We start from the raw sequence: 13,525 nt of genomic DNA, 5'->3' as shown, positions 1-13,525 counted from the left end.
TCCTGTATACTTCGCATGTAGGTCTTTTTTTGGGACTTCAAAGTTCAAACCCCGTTTATATACGGAAAAAATAGGTTAATCTAATTGTTAATTATACTAATTTACTTAAGTAAGTATTGAAGATTTAAATTTCGTCTATAATAAAAAATTATTAAATAGAATTCAAATTTACGAGAAATTAATTTTTAGTCTATGAAATTTAAAAATATCATGAAAAAGGACAAAAAAAAAAAAGGCGATAATGACTAGCTGACTACTCTCATTGTGGTAAGCCATTTACTGAAGAACAAATAATTAGTCATTTAGCTATGAAATCACAGCCACATGTGATTTAATCACCATGTTTTATTTGTATGCACCACATATATACACGCAAAAGTGTGACTTTGTTGCAATATATCATCGTCAAAGGCAAAAGTCCAATTGTTTGACAATTCCCTACTTCACATTAAATTCCCTGATTTATAGTATTATACATGTATGTATATATACCCTTTTTCTTTCTCTTTGGTTCGATGTACATTACGCGTGTTCTATATACGATGATGATGTAAGTTTAACATTCTCAATAACTGAATAAACAAAACAAAACAAGGTATGGTGATGATCAGAGATTATCATGCAAGTAAGTATTAATAGTCATCACCACAAAATTGAGACACGTGTGATGCCAAAGTTGAATGGGTAATATTAGATAGACAAAAAAAATTAGTCAGAACTTGCCTTATTTAGCATTCATTAATTGTCGCAACAATTAATAAATGCTAAATAAGGCAAGTTATAGCTGTTTTTTATTAATTTTTTTTGTTACCAAACATTTCCGAATCGAATAATGAATATTAATTATTCCTGTTGAGTTCCAATTATTCATGAATTTTGAGGTCATTAGAAGAAAAACTAACAAAATAATAATAATAGCTAAAAAATTTAGTTCACACAAGTATATATATGAATAATGATTATAACAGTCTAATTAATCAACTTATATTAGAATTGAGATATATGGAGTTAACTCAACTCAAAAAAATTAACTGATAGTGCAAAAAATATCTCAGTCTCATATTTATAGATTATTTAAAATTTTTTTGTTTAAGAGATGTGAGACTTGTAATAAATTATCTTAAATTTTTAGGTTTTACTTGAAATTAAAGAAACGTATTATTATTTGAATATTGTATTTTACGTATACCTGGAATCAAATAACAAGTCTTATTTCTAATTTAAGATTTGGACTTTTATTTTTTATTGTTATTATACGTGTTGGATGTTAATAAAGTGAATAAACACTTTACTTCTACTTGTTTAAATTTCAAATAACATCTCTTTCTAAAATAAAGACAATGATGCAGCTCTTTCATCCGATCCCTTTGAATAATATGCATGCAAATTATTAAGGAGCAATTACTCATCCTCTACCCTCTAAGGTCAAAATAAACTCATTTATTTTTCTATTGTATGATTAAATAATAAATATTTATCTTTTAATTTTAGAAATTATTTTTAATAAAAAAATAATATACATAAAATGGTGCATATATTTGTTAAAATATTAATGTACCTTATTCGAAGCTAGTGTACATTTCTATTTGTTCTAATGTGATAGTTCACTATTGTTATTGTATCTTCAACTTGCAAAAAGGACATGCAAATGTGTCATTTGGTTTCATATTATATCTATAATTGTTATTTGGTACATGATGAGGTAGCTAAACAACCTCAATATCAAACAATAATAAATAAAACAGATATGGATGGACTGCTAACAAATTAATTACATGCAAGTAGGTTGGAGATTTTGAAGAAACGATCAAAATATTAAACAGCCGAACGACTGCACAATTTTTTATTAAAAATAAAGAATAAAAAGATCAAATTTGATTATAAATATAAATTTAATTTTATTATAAATCAAACCATCAGTCCATTTCCATATTTTTATATTAATATGAAGGTTGTGGTAGGTTTAGAGAAGGGGGGTTGAATTTATGTCTTCCTTTTAAGTTGCTGTTATTACCCTTTTAAATAACTTTGCAGTTTTGATTGTGTTTGAACTCAGCAGCGGAAATTTATGAGACAATTTATTTTTATCTCATGAATGTCAGAAAACAGAACACAACAGAGAAGAGAAAAGCTAACACCAGCAAGTATCCTGGTTCGGTTGCCTTGTGCTATGCAACCTACATCCAGTCTCCTCCACAACTATGGAAGAATTTCACTATAGTTAACAGTATTACATACACCAATAACACAGGATTAACCCAATCCTATCACACTCAAGTTCTAACCTAACTTGACATTGGCTATGCTAATACCTAACTATACCTCTTAGTGCTAACCCAACTAAGAAAGGGACACCTTACAGGTACAAGATACAAGACACAATCACACCTAAAGAAATCAGAAAACAACTTTAGGCTTTTCTCTCAAGTGTATCTCTCAGCCTTTTTCACTTATGGCTTTTTCTCAAGCTTTCTCACACTGCCTTTTCTCTCAAGAAATTACAGAAAGATAAGCTTTGAAAAATACATTACAATCAGTAAAAACATGAAGGAGATTGACTTCATCAACAGCCTCTGTGCTATGCGAAAAACCAGATAAGCAAGCCTCTGATTCAGTTCTTCATACTGGCGGAATGCACCTTTGATTTAGGTTACACTGTCCAGTTAATTGAACTTCTTCAAAGAGCTCTTCTCAGAACAAAACTTTCAAACTCTGGTTTTCTCTCCTTCTTTTCTGAATGAACAGAAAAACTTCTTTTAACTCCTTGCATGTTGCTGGGTCCTTCTTCCAAGGTTAGCATCTTGAGCCTTGAGCTTCACCAACCACATATTCACTTTTTCTCCTTAATCTTCAGAGTAGAAACTTTCCCTCTGACTTCCTCATCTTGACCGAAAGCCACAAAGCAGTAACCATAGAAATCTTCTCATGGTCAACTTGATCTTAGCCATAGAAAAGCTACTTGGTCCCCAAGTATCACTTGTGACCGTAGATGTAAAACAGAATAGGGCAGAGAACCACTTTTTCTTGAATGCCATTTTCGGATATAGCAAAGAGTTGAGAAGAAGAGAAGAAGATTTGATGCAAGCAAAATGAGATGGATTACCTTTGACCTAAGCTTGATTTGGTTTGGATTTTCTGATTAGATTTCTGTGTGTTAAGCTTTAACCTTTCTCTCTTTTGCTTCTTTGGTGTTTAGTTTGGTGAAGAAGCTCTTTCTCTTTCTTACTTTTCTGAATGTTTGATTTGACTTGATTTGAGAGGAGGGGAACGTTGCTTTGGTTGGAGCAATATGGTGGGAATTGAAAATCAAATCGGGCTTGGATCAGTTTGGTTCATGTAACCCGTTTGGCCCATCTGATTTCTTTGGCTTCTATCTTTTGCTTTTGTTTGGGCTTTACCCATCAGCCTTGCTATATTGTCTTTATACCATTTTGGGCTGCTTGAATGAATTTGGCCTGCAACATGAAATAAATAATTAGTAATATGCTATTAAAATTTGATCAACACTAATTATTTATTTTGCCTAAAAATAATGTTTGTCATCACTAATTAATTTAGTTAATTTCTTAACTCAACAATCTCCCCCTAGATGACAAACATGATTTAAGCAATAATCAAAAGGAAGTGAATTTGATTAAGGTTTAGAAAACTCCCTTTGATATTTTTCATTTGCTTTTATATTGCTCCCCCTTTCCTTTTCAGTATTAACTCCCCCTGGGTTTATGCTTTCCTCTTTGTCCCTGTTTCACATTATACTTAAAGAAAGCACAATAAAGAGCTATGTACAATATATCTTGTATAAGGAGTATCAAATGAGCAACATTACATAATCAGCCCAATCATCAAGCTAATACCATCAAACAGATTCAGCATGTGAAAGCAAGTATTAATGCAGCAAAGAGTATTCAACCTGAATATTCTGTAGGAGAAATATTCAACATGCAAACATATCCTATCCTATTGCTTCAGCATGTGAAAACAAGTATTAATGCAGCAAAGAGTATTCAACCTGAATATGCTGCAGGAGAAATATTCAACATGCAAACATATCCTATCCTATTGCTTCCTATTCTATTGCTATTACTCCCCCTTTTGTCATCAAGGGAGGATAATAAAATAGAACAACAAAAAATCTTGTATCCTGCAGAAAAAAGTTAGAGCACGGATCAAAGTACTAACTAAACTGTCAAAAGTGCAGCAGTATTAAGAGTTATTACAGTCATCCAAAAAAGAAACAGTTCAACAATTTGCAAAAAATAAATAAATAGAGTTCATGAGACAAAAAGAGAGCAGCAGCAGCAGTTTTCATGAGACAAATCTTAGGCATCAGAACCATCCCCCTCCGAAGCAGCTTCCTCTTCAACATCGGTGGCAATGTCTTCATCATTATTAATGTTATCAATGAAGGTCATGAGCACAGCCACCCTATCTCTTGATTTCTTCAGGAAGTTCTCATGCTTGCTAGCTAGCTTCCTTCGTTCCTTGCTCATGGCAATTAAGTGATTTGATTGTGAAACAAACTCTTGAGCCACATCCTTGACTACATTCAGCAGAGCAGATTTCTTCCCAGTGGAAATGGAAGTACCCTCAGTGGAGGGAGGAGGAGAGTCATCTGGGATGTATTCGTCATCATCATCATCATCTAGAACCACTCTCTCAGATCGAGTTGGTCCTTTTTGCTGTTTCACTGAACCACCCCCTTTTAGGTATGAATGTTTATTTTCATAATCCTCATTTGACAAATCAACACCAAAAGTCTCAAATATGCAAGTCAAAAACATGCCATAAGGTAGTGCTTTATCCTTCACACTTCTAACAGAATCAAACATGTATCTAGCCATCAAATAGGCAAAGGAGATTTATGTTTTAGGGATTAGGGCATACAAAACAAGTGTGTCCGTGTAAGAAACCCTTTGATATGAACCACTTTGAGAAATTAAAATGTGGTTGATAATACGATGCAACTGAGCACGTTCATATCCTAGGGCTTTGTGAGTGGGTGTGATGCCATCAATTAAAGAAACATGTTCACAAATATGAGCGAGAGCATCATGGTACGAGATACCAACACCTTCATCCCACTTCACAGATGTATAAGCACACGGCCCTACATCAGTGTACTTCAAGGAGTCACTGATTGTCTCATTATTCAAGATAATGTCTCTACCCTTAACATAAGAATGCATGGTTCCTTCATGGTAAGTCATGTTTGCATAAAATTCTTTGACTAACTTAGGGTAAACTGGTTTTTTGATTTTGAAAAGGTGATTCCAGTCTAAAAATTCCAGATTTTCAACAAAAGAAAATCCTTTCTTTTTCAAATCAGGTAAATCAGCAAGAAAAGAGGGACATAGATGACGATACTGAATAACTCCCTCATAAAAGTCATGGTTCATGGCAGATTTGAAACGATGGGGGTTATAGTCTGAGTGAGATGTCATGAAGTGTGATTTGTGAGCAAAGGGATCAATGTCTGGTTCGCTAACAGATTTGAGAGGGTGATGAGGGTTACCTCTTTGTGAACGCACAGGAACAGACCTTGACTTAGGTTTTGTAGGCTCAGGAACAGGTTCTTCAACAGCAGGACGCTTACCCTTGGATGAACTCGGTTTTGTGGTACTTGGTTTGGATGGCGTTGCCTTCGATGGTGCCGTCGGTTTGGCAGGAGCAGGATATCTTGGAGTGTTCTTGGTCCGAGCCATGGGGTCACAGCGAGGAGGAGAGGTAGGAGGAGAAGGTGAGGGAGTGAAGGTGGTGTCTTGAGAACGGGTTGATGGTCTAGTAAAACCTGGAAGTTTATGGATTTTCTCACGAGGTGCTCTTTTGGCAATGACTTTATTCCTCATTTTGGTTAAATTGATGCTTTTGATGGAAGAGAGATAGTGGTGTGAGAGGGAAGAAACCGAAGGGTTGAGGAGAAGTTATGGAGGGAAGAGAGGAAGTGTTGGTAACTGTACCCAAAAGCAAATTTCCAAAACCATGCAACTGCATCACCATTTGAAAAGACTTGAAAAGACATGACCTCATAAAAGAAAGATTTGATTTGATTTAAAAATTAATTTTAAATTTTCAAAATCCTTAAAAATCAAATCACACTGAAAATTCTTTTTGGACAAAAAATAAACACACAGGCCACCAAAATTTTAACAAAAATTTGTAACATTCATGTTTGGGCCTTGAAGTGATTTGGATTTAATGAAACACATTTGGACCACTCTTGATTTGAAATTTGAAGTTGGCCCAGATTGAGTTTTACTTGAAACAAGCCCAGATCACGCTGTCTTGAAGAAAGCTTTCATAGCCTGCCCAGAATTGTCTCATGCCTGTTTATGAGACAAAAAGCTCCAGCAAATACATCAGCAATTTTTAAACAAAGAGTCATAACTCAAAATTCCTAGATAAGTCCTAAGCATGCAGAATCTGTCCTCAGCTAATGGTTTTGTAAAAATATCTGCTAATTGCTCCTTTGATTTAACAAATTGAATGCAAATATCCCCCTTTTGGACATGTTCTCTTATTGAGTGAAATTTCACTTCAATATGTTTAGTCCTAGAGTGCAAAACTGGATTTTTAGAAATATTAATGGCACTCATATTATCACACAACAAGGGAATATTTTCAGCATCTAATTTGTAATCAGCTAGCTGTATTTTTAACCATAAAAGCTGAGAACAGCAAGAAGAAGCAGCTATGTACTCAGCCTCTGCAGTGGATAGGGCCACTGTTGGTTGCTTCTTACTTGACCAAACATTTAAGGACTTTCCAAGGAAGCAACATAAACCAGAAGTGCTCCTTCTATCAACTCTGTCACCAGCAAAATCTGCATCACAATAACCAACTACAGAAAAATCATCAACCTTAGGATACCAAAGACCAAAATTGGATGTGCCCTGAACATATCTAATGATTCTTTTAACCGCAGAAAGATGTGACTCCTTAGGTTTGGATTGGAACCTAGAACACAATCCAACACTTTGCACAATATCGGGTCTAGAGGAGGTTAAGTACATAAGAGAACCAATCATTCCTCTATACTTAGTCTCATCAACATCTTTCTCAGTTTCTCCCTTATCTAATTTCGAGTTAGGGTGCATGGGAGTTCCCATGGGTTTGGCATTTTCCATACCAAATTTCTTAACTAATTCCTTGGCATACTTCTCTTGATGAATGAAAATACCATTTTCAGTTTGTTTAATCTGTAGCCCAAGGAAAAAATTAAGTTCACCCATCATACTCATGTCAAATTCACTTGTCATGAGCTTTCCAAATTCAGTACAAAGAGATTCATTTGCTGATCCAAAAATAATGTCATCAACATATATTTGGACTAAAATAAAAGAATCATTAGAATTCTTGATAAATAGAGTTGTATCAGTGGTGCCTCTTTGAAAATCATTTTTCAAAAGAAAAGAGCTAAGTCTCTCATACCAAGCTCTAGGAGCTTGTCTTAAACCATGGAGAGCTTTAGACAATTTAAAAACATGATTAGAATGCTCTTTATTTTCAAAACCAGGGGGCTGCTCCACATATACCTCTCTATCTATCACACCATTCAAGAATGCATATTTCACATCCATTTGGTATAATTTAAAACCACAAAATGCAGCATAGGCTAAAAGAAGTCTTATGGCTTCCATTCGTGCAACAGGGGCAAAGGATTCATCAGAGTCTATTCCTTCTTCTTGGTCATATCCTTGTGCCACTAGCCTTGCCTTGTTTCTTGCAATGCAACTATCTTCTCCCAACTTGTTCCGGAATATCCACTTGGTGCCGGTCACTTTCTTTCCGCTTGGCCTTGGAACCAACGTCCACACTTGGTTCTTTTCGAACTCAAGAAGCTCATCCTTCATAGCCTTAATCCAAGAGGGTCACTAAGGGCTTCCTTGATGTTTTAAGGCTCCATTTGAGAAAGGAGGGCAATGTTTGAACCTTCATTTGCCTTTCTAGTGGAAGATCTTGTTTGCACTCCATGAGAGACGTCCCCAATGACAAATTCCTCAGGATAATTCTTCAAGAATCTCTAGGAGGTCTGGTGGACTTGGAGGCAGATTCAGTCACCAAGGGATTTCGTGTGCTGCTGTCTGCAGAATTTCCTTCAGATTTATGAGACAAAATAAAATTGTCTCTTAAAATTTCAGCATTTGCTGTTTCTGGTTCAGCTTGTCCAGAATTCTCTTTTCCATGATCTTGAGCAGTTTCATCCTCCTTTTGAGCTTGATTTCCTGCATCACAATCTTCCAAAATGCTTTGCACCAAGTTAGTGTCACAAAATGTAACGTGTATGGACTCCTCAATAATTCTAGCATCTTGATGATAAACTCTATATGCTTTACTAGTTGTGGAATATCCTACAAACAAACACTCATAAGTCTTTGGATCAAATTTTTCCAAATTTTCTTTGTTATTTAAAACAAAACATTTGCATCCAAAGATGGGCAAGTAATCTAAGTTTGGTGGATAGCCTTTCCAAAGCTCATAAGGGGTTTTCTTCAAAAATTTCCTTATGATTGTTCTATTTAAAATGTGGCAAGCTGTGTTAACCGCTTCAGCCCAAAGGAATTTTGGAACATTACTCTCACAAAGCATAGCTCTTGTCATCTCTTGTATGCTTCTATTTCTTCTTTCTACCACACCATTTTGTTGTGGTGTCCTTGAACAAGAGAAGTTGTGAAATATCCCAAATTTCTCACAAAGGGATTCAAATAAATTATTTTCAAATTCAGTTCCATGATCGCTTCTTATAGAAGAGATTTTCAAATCCTTTTCATTTTGAATTTTCTTGCAAAAAGGTTCAAAGGCCGAAAATGCTTCATTTTTATGTGCAAGAAATAAAACCCAACCAAACCTAGTGTAGTCATCCACAATTACTAAACCATAATGTTTACCACCTAGGCTTTGAGTTCTTGTTGGACCAAATAAATCAATGTGTAGCAACTCAAGTGATCTGTTAGTAGAGATGTCTTCCTTTGGTTTAAAAGAACTTTTTGTTTGTTTTCCCATTTGGCAAGCATCACAAGTGATGTCTTTGTCAAACTTTATCAAAGGAATACCTCTTACTAATTCTTTCTTTACAAGTTTGTTTATTTGAAACATACTTGCATGGCCCAATCTCTTGTGCCATAACCACTTTTCAGAATCTTTAGAGTGGAGACAAGCTACATTTTGATCTTTTAGTTCATCAAGGGTAAGTCCATACACATTATTACAACGCTTAGCAACAAAAAGCACTTCATTGGTCTTTTCATTCACCACACAGCATTCAAGTCTTTTGAAAACAACTAAATATCCTAAATCACACAGTTGGCTAATACTCAAAAGATTGTGCTTTAAACCACAAACTAAAAGCACATCATCAATGAAAGTAGATTGCTCATTACCTACTTTTCCAATTGCAATGATTTTACCTTTGCCATCATCTCCAAAGGTCACAAAACCTCTGTCATACTTATTTAGTTTGATGAAGTAGGTTGACCTTCCAGTCATGTGCCTTGAACATCCACTATCCATGTACCACATGTTCTTTTTGTTCTTGGATGCTAGGCAAATCTGCATGATGAGTTTCAAGTAGCCTTAGGTATCCAAATTAATTTGGATCCTTTGAAGTTAATCCATCTTGGTTGCCCAAGTGCATTAAAATCACAAACGACATTGTAGACCTTGTTTCCTACAACTCTCTTTTCAATGAAGCATTGTTCATATGAGTGACCAAATTTTTTGCAATTAACACAGTGATTTTCTGGTGTGTGTCGCTGAAACTTGGGTGAGTTAAATTGCTTGAAGTGATTAAATGGTTGAAATTTTCTGGTTTTTTGGGGAGACACATTTCCTTTAACAAATCGATTTTTGTTATAATTGTTCCTCTTTACAAAACTGTTTTCACCAGAATTTTTAGAGCTCTTTGGATTTTTCAAAAATGAGGTTTTGTTATAGAAATTTGGTTTCTTAAAAGCAGCCTCATTTTTCGAAATATAACCCAGACCTGGCCGGTTTGAACTCGGACCAGTTCTTGGTGAAATTTCAGCTTCATTAGAGTATTCTTCATCAAATTTTTCTTCACAAGTTGAAACATATCTGATACCTGATTTATTTGGTATGGATTTGGTATTTGATGAAGAGGCCACAAATTTCATAGAGGAAGGGTTGGAAACAGCATCTTCCTTGGCTATGTAGCCTAAACCAGATTTTTCAAACAATGGTCTTTGGCTTGCAAGTAATTTGTCCAAGTTACTAGAGCCTTGAGCAAATTTTGCCAAGTCATCATTCAGCCTTTTAATCATATCATTTAATCTTTCATTTTCAGCAATTAACTCATGAGAAGAATCCACAATGTGCTTTCCTTTTAATTTTTCAAGTTCAGATTTTAGAAATCTATTTTCTTCAATGATGTCCAAAGCACATTCAGTTTCCTTTACTTTTTCTTTTAAAAAATCATTTTCAGCTCTCTCTTTCAGATTTACATTCATTGTATTTATCAAGCAGTTTTGATGTGTTTAAAGTAAGATCATCAATAATAGCATGCAAGTCCTCAATAGTCAAATCATAATAATTTACCTCATCAAGATTGTTGTTTCCAGCCATGAAACAGTCTTTGTCATCTCCTTCAGATTCTTTTTCTTCATTTGAGTCATTCTCAAGATCTTCCCAAGCTGCCATGAGTACTCTCTTCCTTTCCTTCTTTCATTTGTCTTCCTTCTTGAGCTTTGGACAGTTTGATTTGTAGTGTCCAGCCTCCTTGCAATGATGACACGTCACTTTGCTCAAGTCTATTTTGTGCTCCTTTGAACTTGAACCTTTGTATTTGCCCTTGCTCTTCATCATTCTTCTAAATCTCCTAGCAAAAAACAAAAGCTCGTCATCTGAAATACCATCACTAGACCCACTCTCTTTTAGTTCTATTTGTGACTTGAGGGCTATTCCCTTTTTCTTTGAGTCTGTGTTTGTGTGTGTGGCTTCATAGGCAAGGAGTTTTCCTCTCAGCTCATCATAGGTTATGGGACTTATGTTGTTACTCTCGGTTAGGACAGTGGCAGTATTTTCCCACTCTTTTGTGAGGCTTCTAAGGAGTTTTCTTACCAAGGTTTGTTCTGCATAGTTTGTACCCATAGCATCAAGGTTGTTGATTATGATTGAGAATCTCTCAAAGGCTTCATCAATGCTTTCTCCATCCTTCATGCTAAACATCTCGTACTCTTTTCGCAGCATATCAATCCTCGTTTCTTTGACTTGTTTGGTGCCTTCATGTGTAACCTGGAGTTTTTCCCAGATTTCTTTAGCTGTCTTGCATCTAGACACCTTTCGGTACTCTTCAAAGCTGATAGCACAGTGAAGAAGGTTGATTGCTTTAGCGTTCAGCTCTATCTTCTTCTTATCATCTTCATTTCATTCAGCTTCTTCTTTTGGAGTCACCACTCTATCAGCACTTGTTTTTGTTGGGATCTTTGGACCGCTCACAACGATCTTCCATAAGTTGTAGTCAATGGATTGGATGAAGATCATTATCCTTTCTTTCCAGTAGGAATAGTTCTTCCCGTTGAAGAAAGGTGGCCGGTTGTTTGACTGGCCTTCAGTGATGGTGTAAGCAACTGTGGTTGTGCCCAAGTTGTTCGCCATTGGATCTTTTCTCCAAGCGGTGAAGCTTGATTCTTGGGACCTTAGCTCTGATACCAATTGAAGGTTGTGGTAGGCTTAGAGAAGGGGGGTTGAATCTATGCCTTCCTTTTAAGTTGTTGTTATTACCCTTTTAAATAACTTTGCAGTTTTGATTGTGTTTGAACTCAGCAGCAGAAATTTATGAGACAATTTATTTTTGTCTCATGAAAATCATAAAACAGAACATAGCAGAGAAGAGAAAAGCTAACACCAACAAGTATCCTGGTTCGGTTGCCTTGTGCTATGCAACCTACATCCAGTCTCCTCCACAACTATGGAAGAATTTCACTATAGTTAACAGTATTACATACACCAATAACACAGGATTGACCCAATCCTTTCACACTCAAGTTCTAACCTAACTTGACATTGGCTATGCTAATACCTAACTATACCTCTTAGTGCTAACCCAACTAAGAAAGGGACACCTTACAGGTACAAGATACAAGACACAATCACACCTAAAGAAATCAGAAAACAACTTTAGGCTTTTCTCTCAAGTGTATCTCTCAGCCTTTTTCAATTTATGGCTTTTTCTTAAGCTTTCTCACTTTGCCTTTTCTCTCAAGAAATTACAGAAAGATAAGCTTAGAAAAATACATCACAATCAGTAAAACATGAAGGAGATTGACTTCATCAACAGCCTCTGTGCTATGCGAAAAACCAGATAAGCAAGCCTCTGATTCAGTTCTTCATACTGGCGGAATGCACCTTTGATTTAGGTTACACTGTCCAGTTAGTTGAACTTCTTCAAAGAGCTCTTCTCAGAACAAAACTTTCAAACTCTGGTTTTCTCTCCTTCTTTTCTGAATGAACAGAAAAACTTCTTTTAACTCCTTGCATGTTGCTGGGTCTTTCTTCCAAGGTTAGCATCTTGAGCCTTGAGCTTCACCAACCACAGATTCACTTTTTCTCCTTAATCTTCAGAGTAGAAACTTTCCCTCTGACTTCCTCATCTTGACCGAAAGCCACAAAGCAGTAACTATAGAAATCTTCTCATGGTCAACTTGATCTTAGCCATAGAAAAGCTACTTGGTCCCCAAGTATCACTTGTGACCGTAGATGTAAAACAGAATAGGGCAGAGAACCACTTTTTCTTGAATGCCATTTTCGGATATAGCAGAGAGTTGAGAAGAAGAGAAGAAGATTTGATGCAAGCAAAATGAGATGGATTACCTTTGACCTAAGCTTGATTTGGTTTGGATTTTCTGATTAGATTTCTGTGTGTCAATCTTTAACCTTTCTCTCTTTTGCTTCTTTGGTGTTTAGTTTGGTGAAGAAGCTCTTTCTCTTTCTTACTTTTCTGAATGTTTGATTTGACTTGATTTGAGATGAGGGGAACGTTGCTTTGGTTGGAGCAATATGGTGGGAATTGAAAATCAAATCGGGCTTAGATCGGTTTGGTTCATGTAACCCGTTTGGCCCATCTGATTTCTTTGGCTTCTATCTTTTGTTTTGTTTGGGCTTTACCCATCAGCCTTGCTATATTGTCTTTATACCATTTTGGGCTGCTTGAATGAATTTGGCCTGCAATATGAAATAAATAATTAGTAATATGCTATTAAAATTTGATCAACACTAATTATTTATTTTGCCCAAAAATAATATTTGTCATCACTAATTAATTTAGTTAATTTCTTAACTCAACATAATAGTTGGTTGTTTCTGATAAAAAAAATGTTCTATTTCTACCAAATTAGTAACTAAATTAAAAAAAATTCACAAATATTATGAACCGATGAAAATTCTATAAATATAAGATATCTTAATTGGAATTTAAAAAAAAAATTAATCATATCAATACTAATTCATTTTAAAGTTTAAACCAAGATAAGTGATATACATGAAAAATTATCCAAAAAAAGATTATATATTA

This window comes from Arachis duranensis, chromosome 7 (assembly GCF_000817695.3).
Source record: "Arachis duranensis cultivar V14167 chromosome 7, aradu.V14167.gnm2.J7QH, whole genome shotgun sequence".
In the NCBI taxonomy this organism is placed as follows: Eukaryota; Viridiplantae; Streptophyta; class Magnoliopsida; order Fabales; family Fabaceae; genus Arachis; species Arachis duranensis.
Note: the sequence above shows the minus strand (reverse complement) of the source record.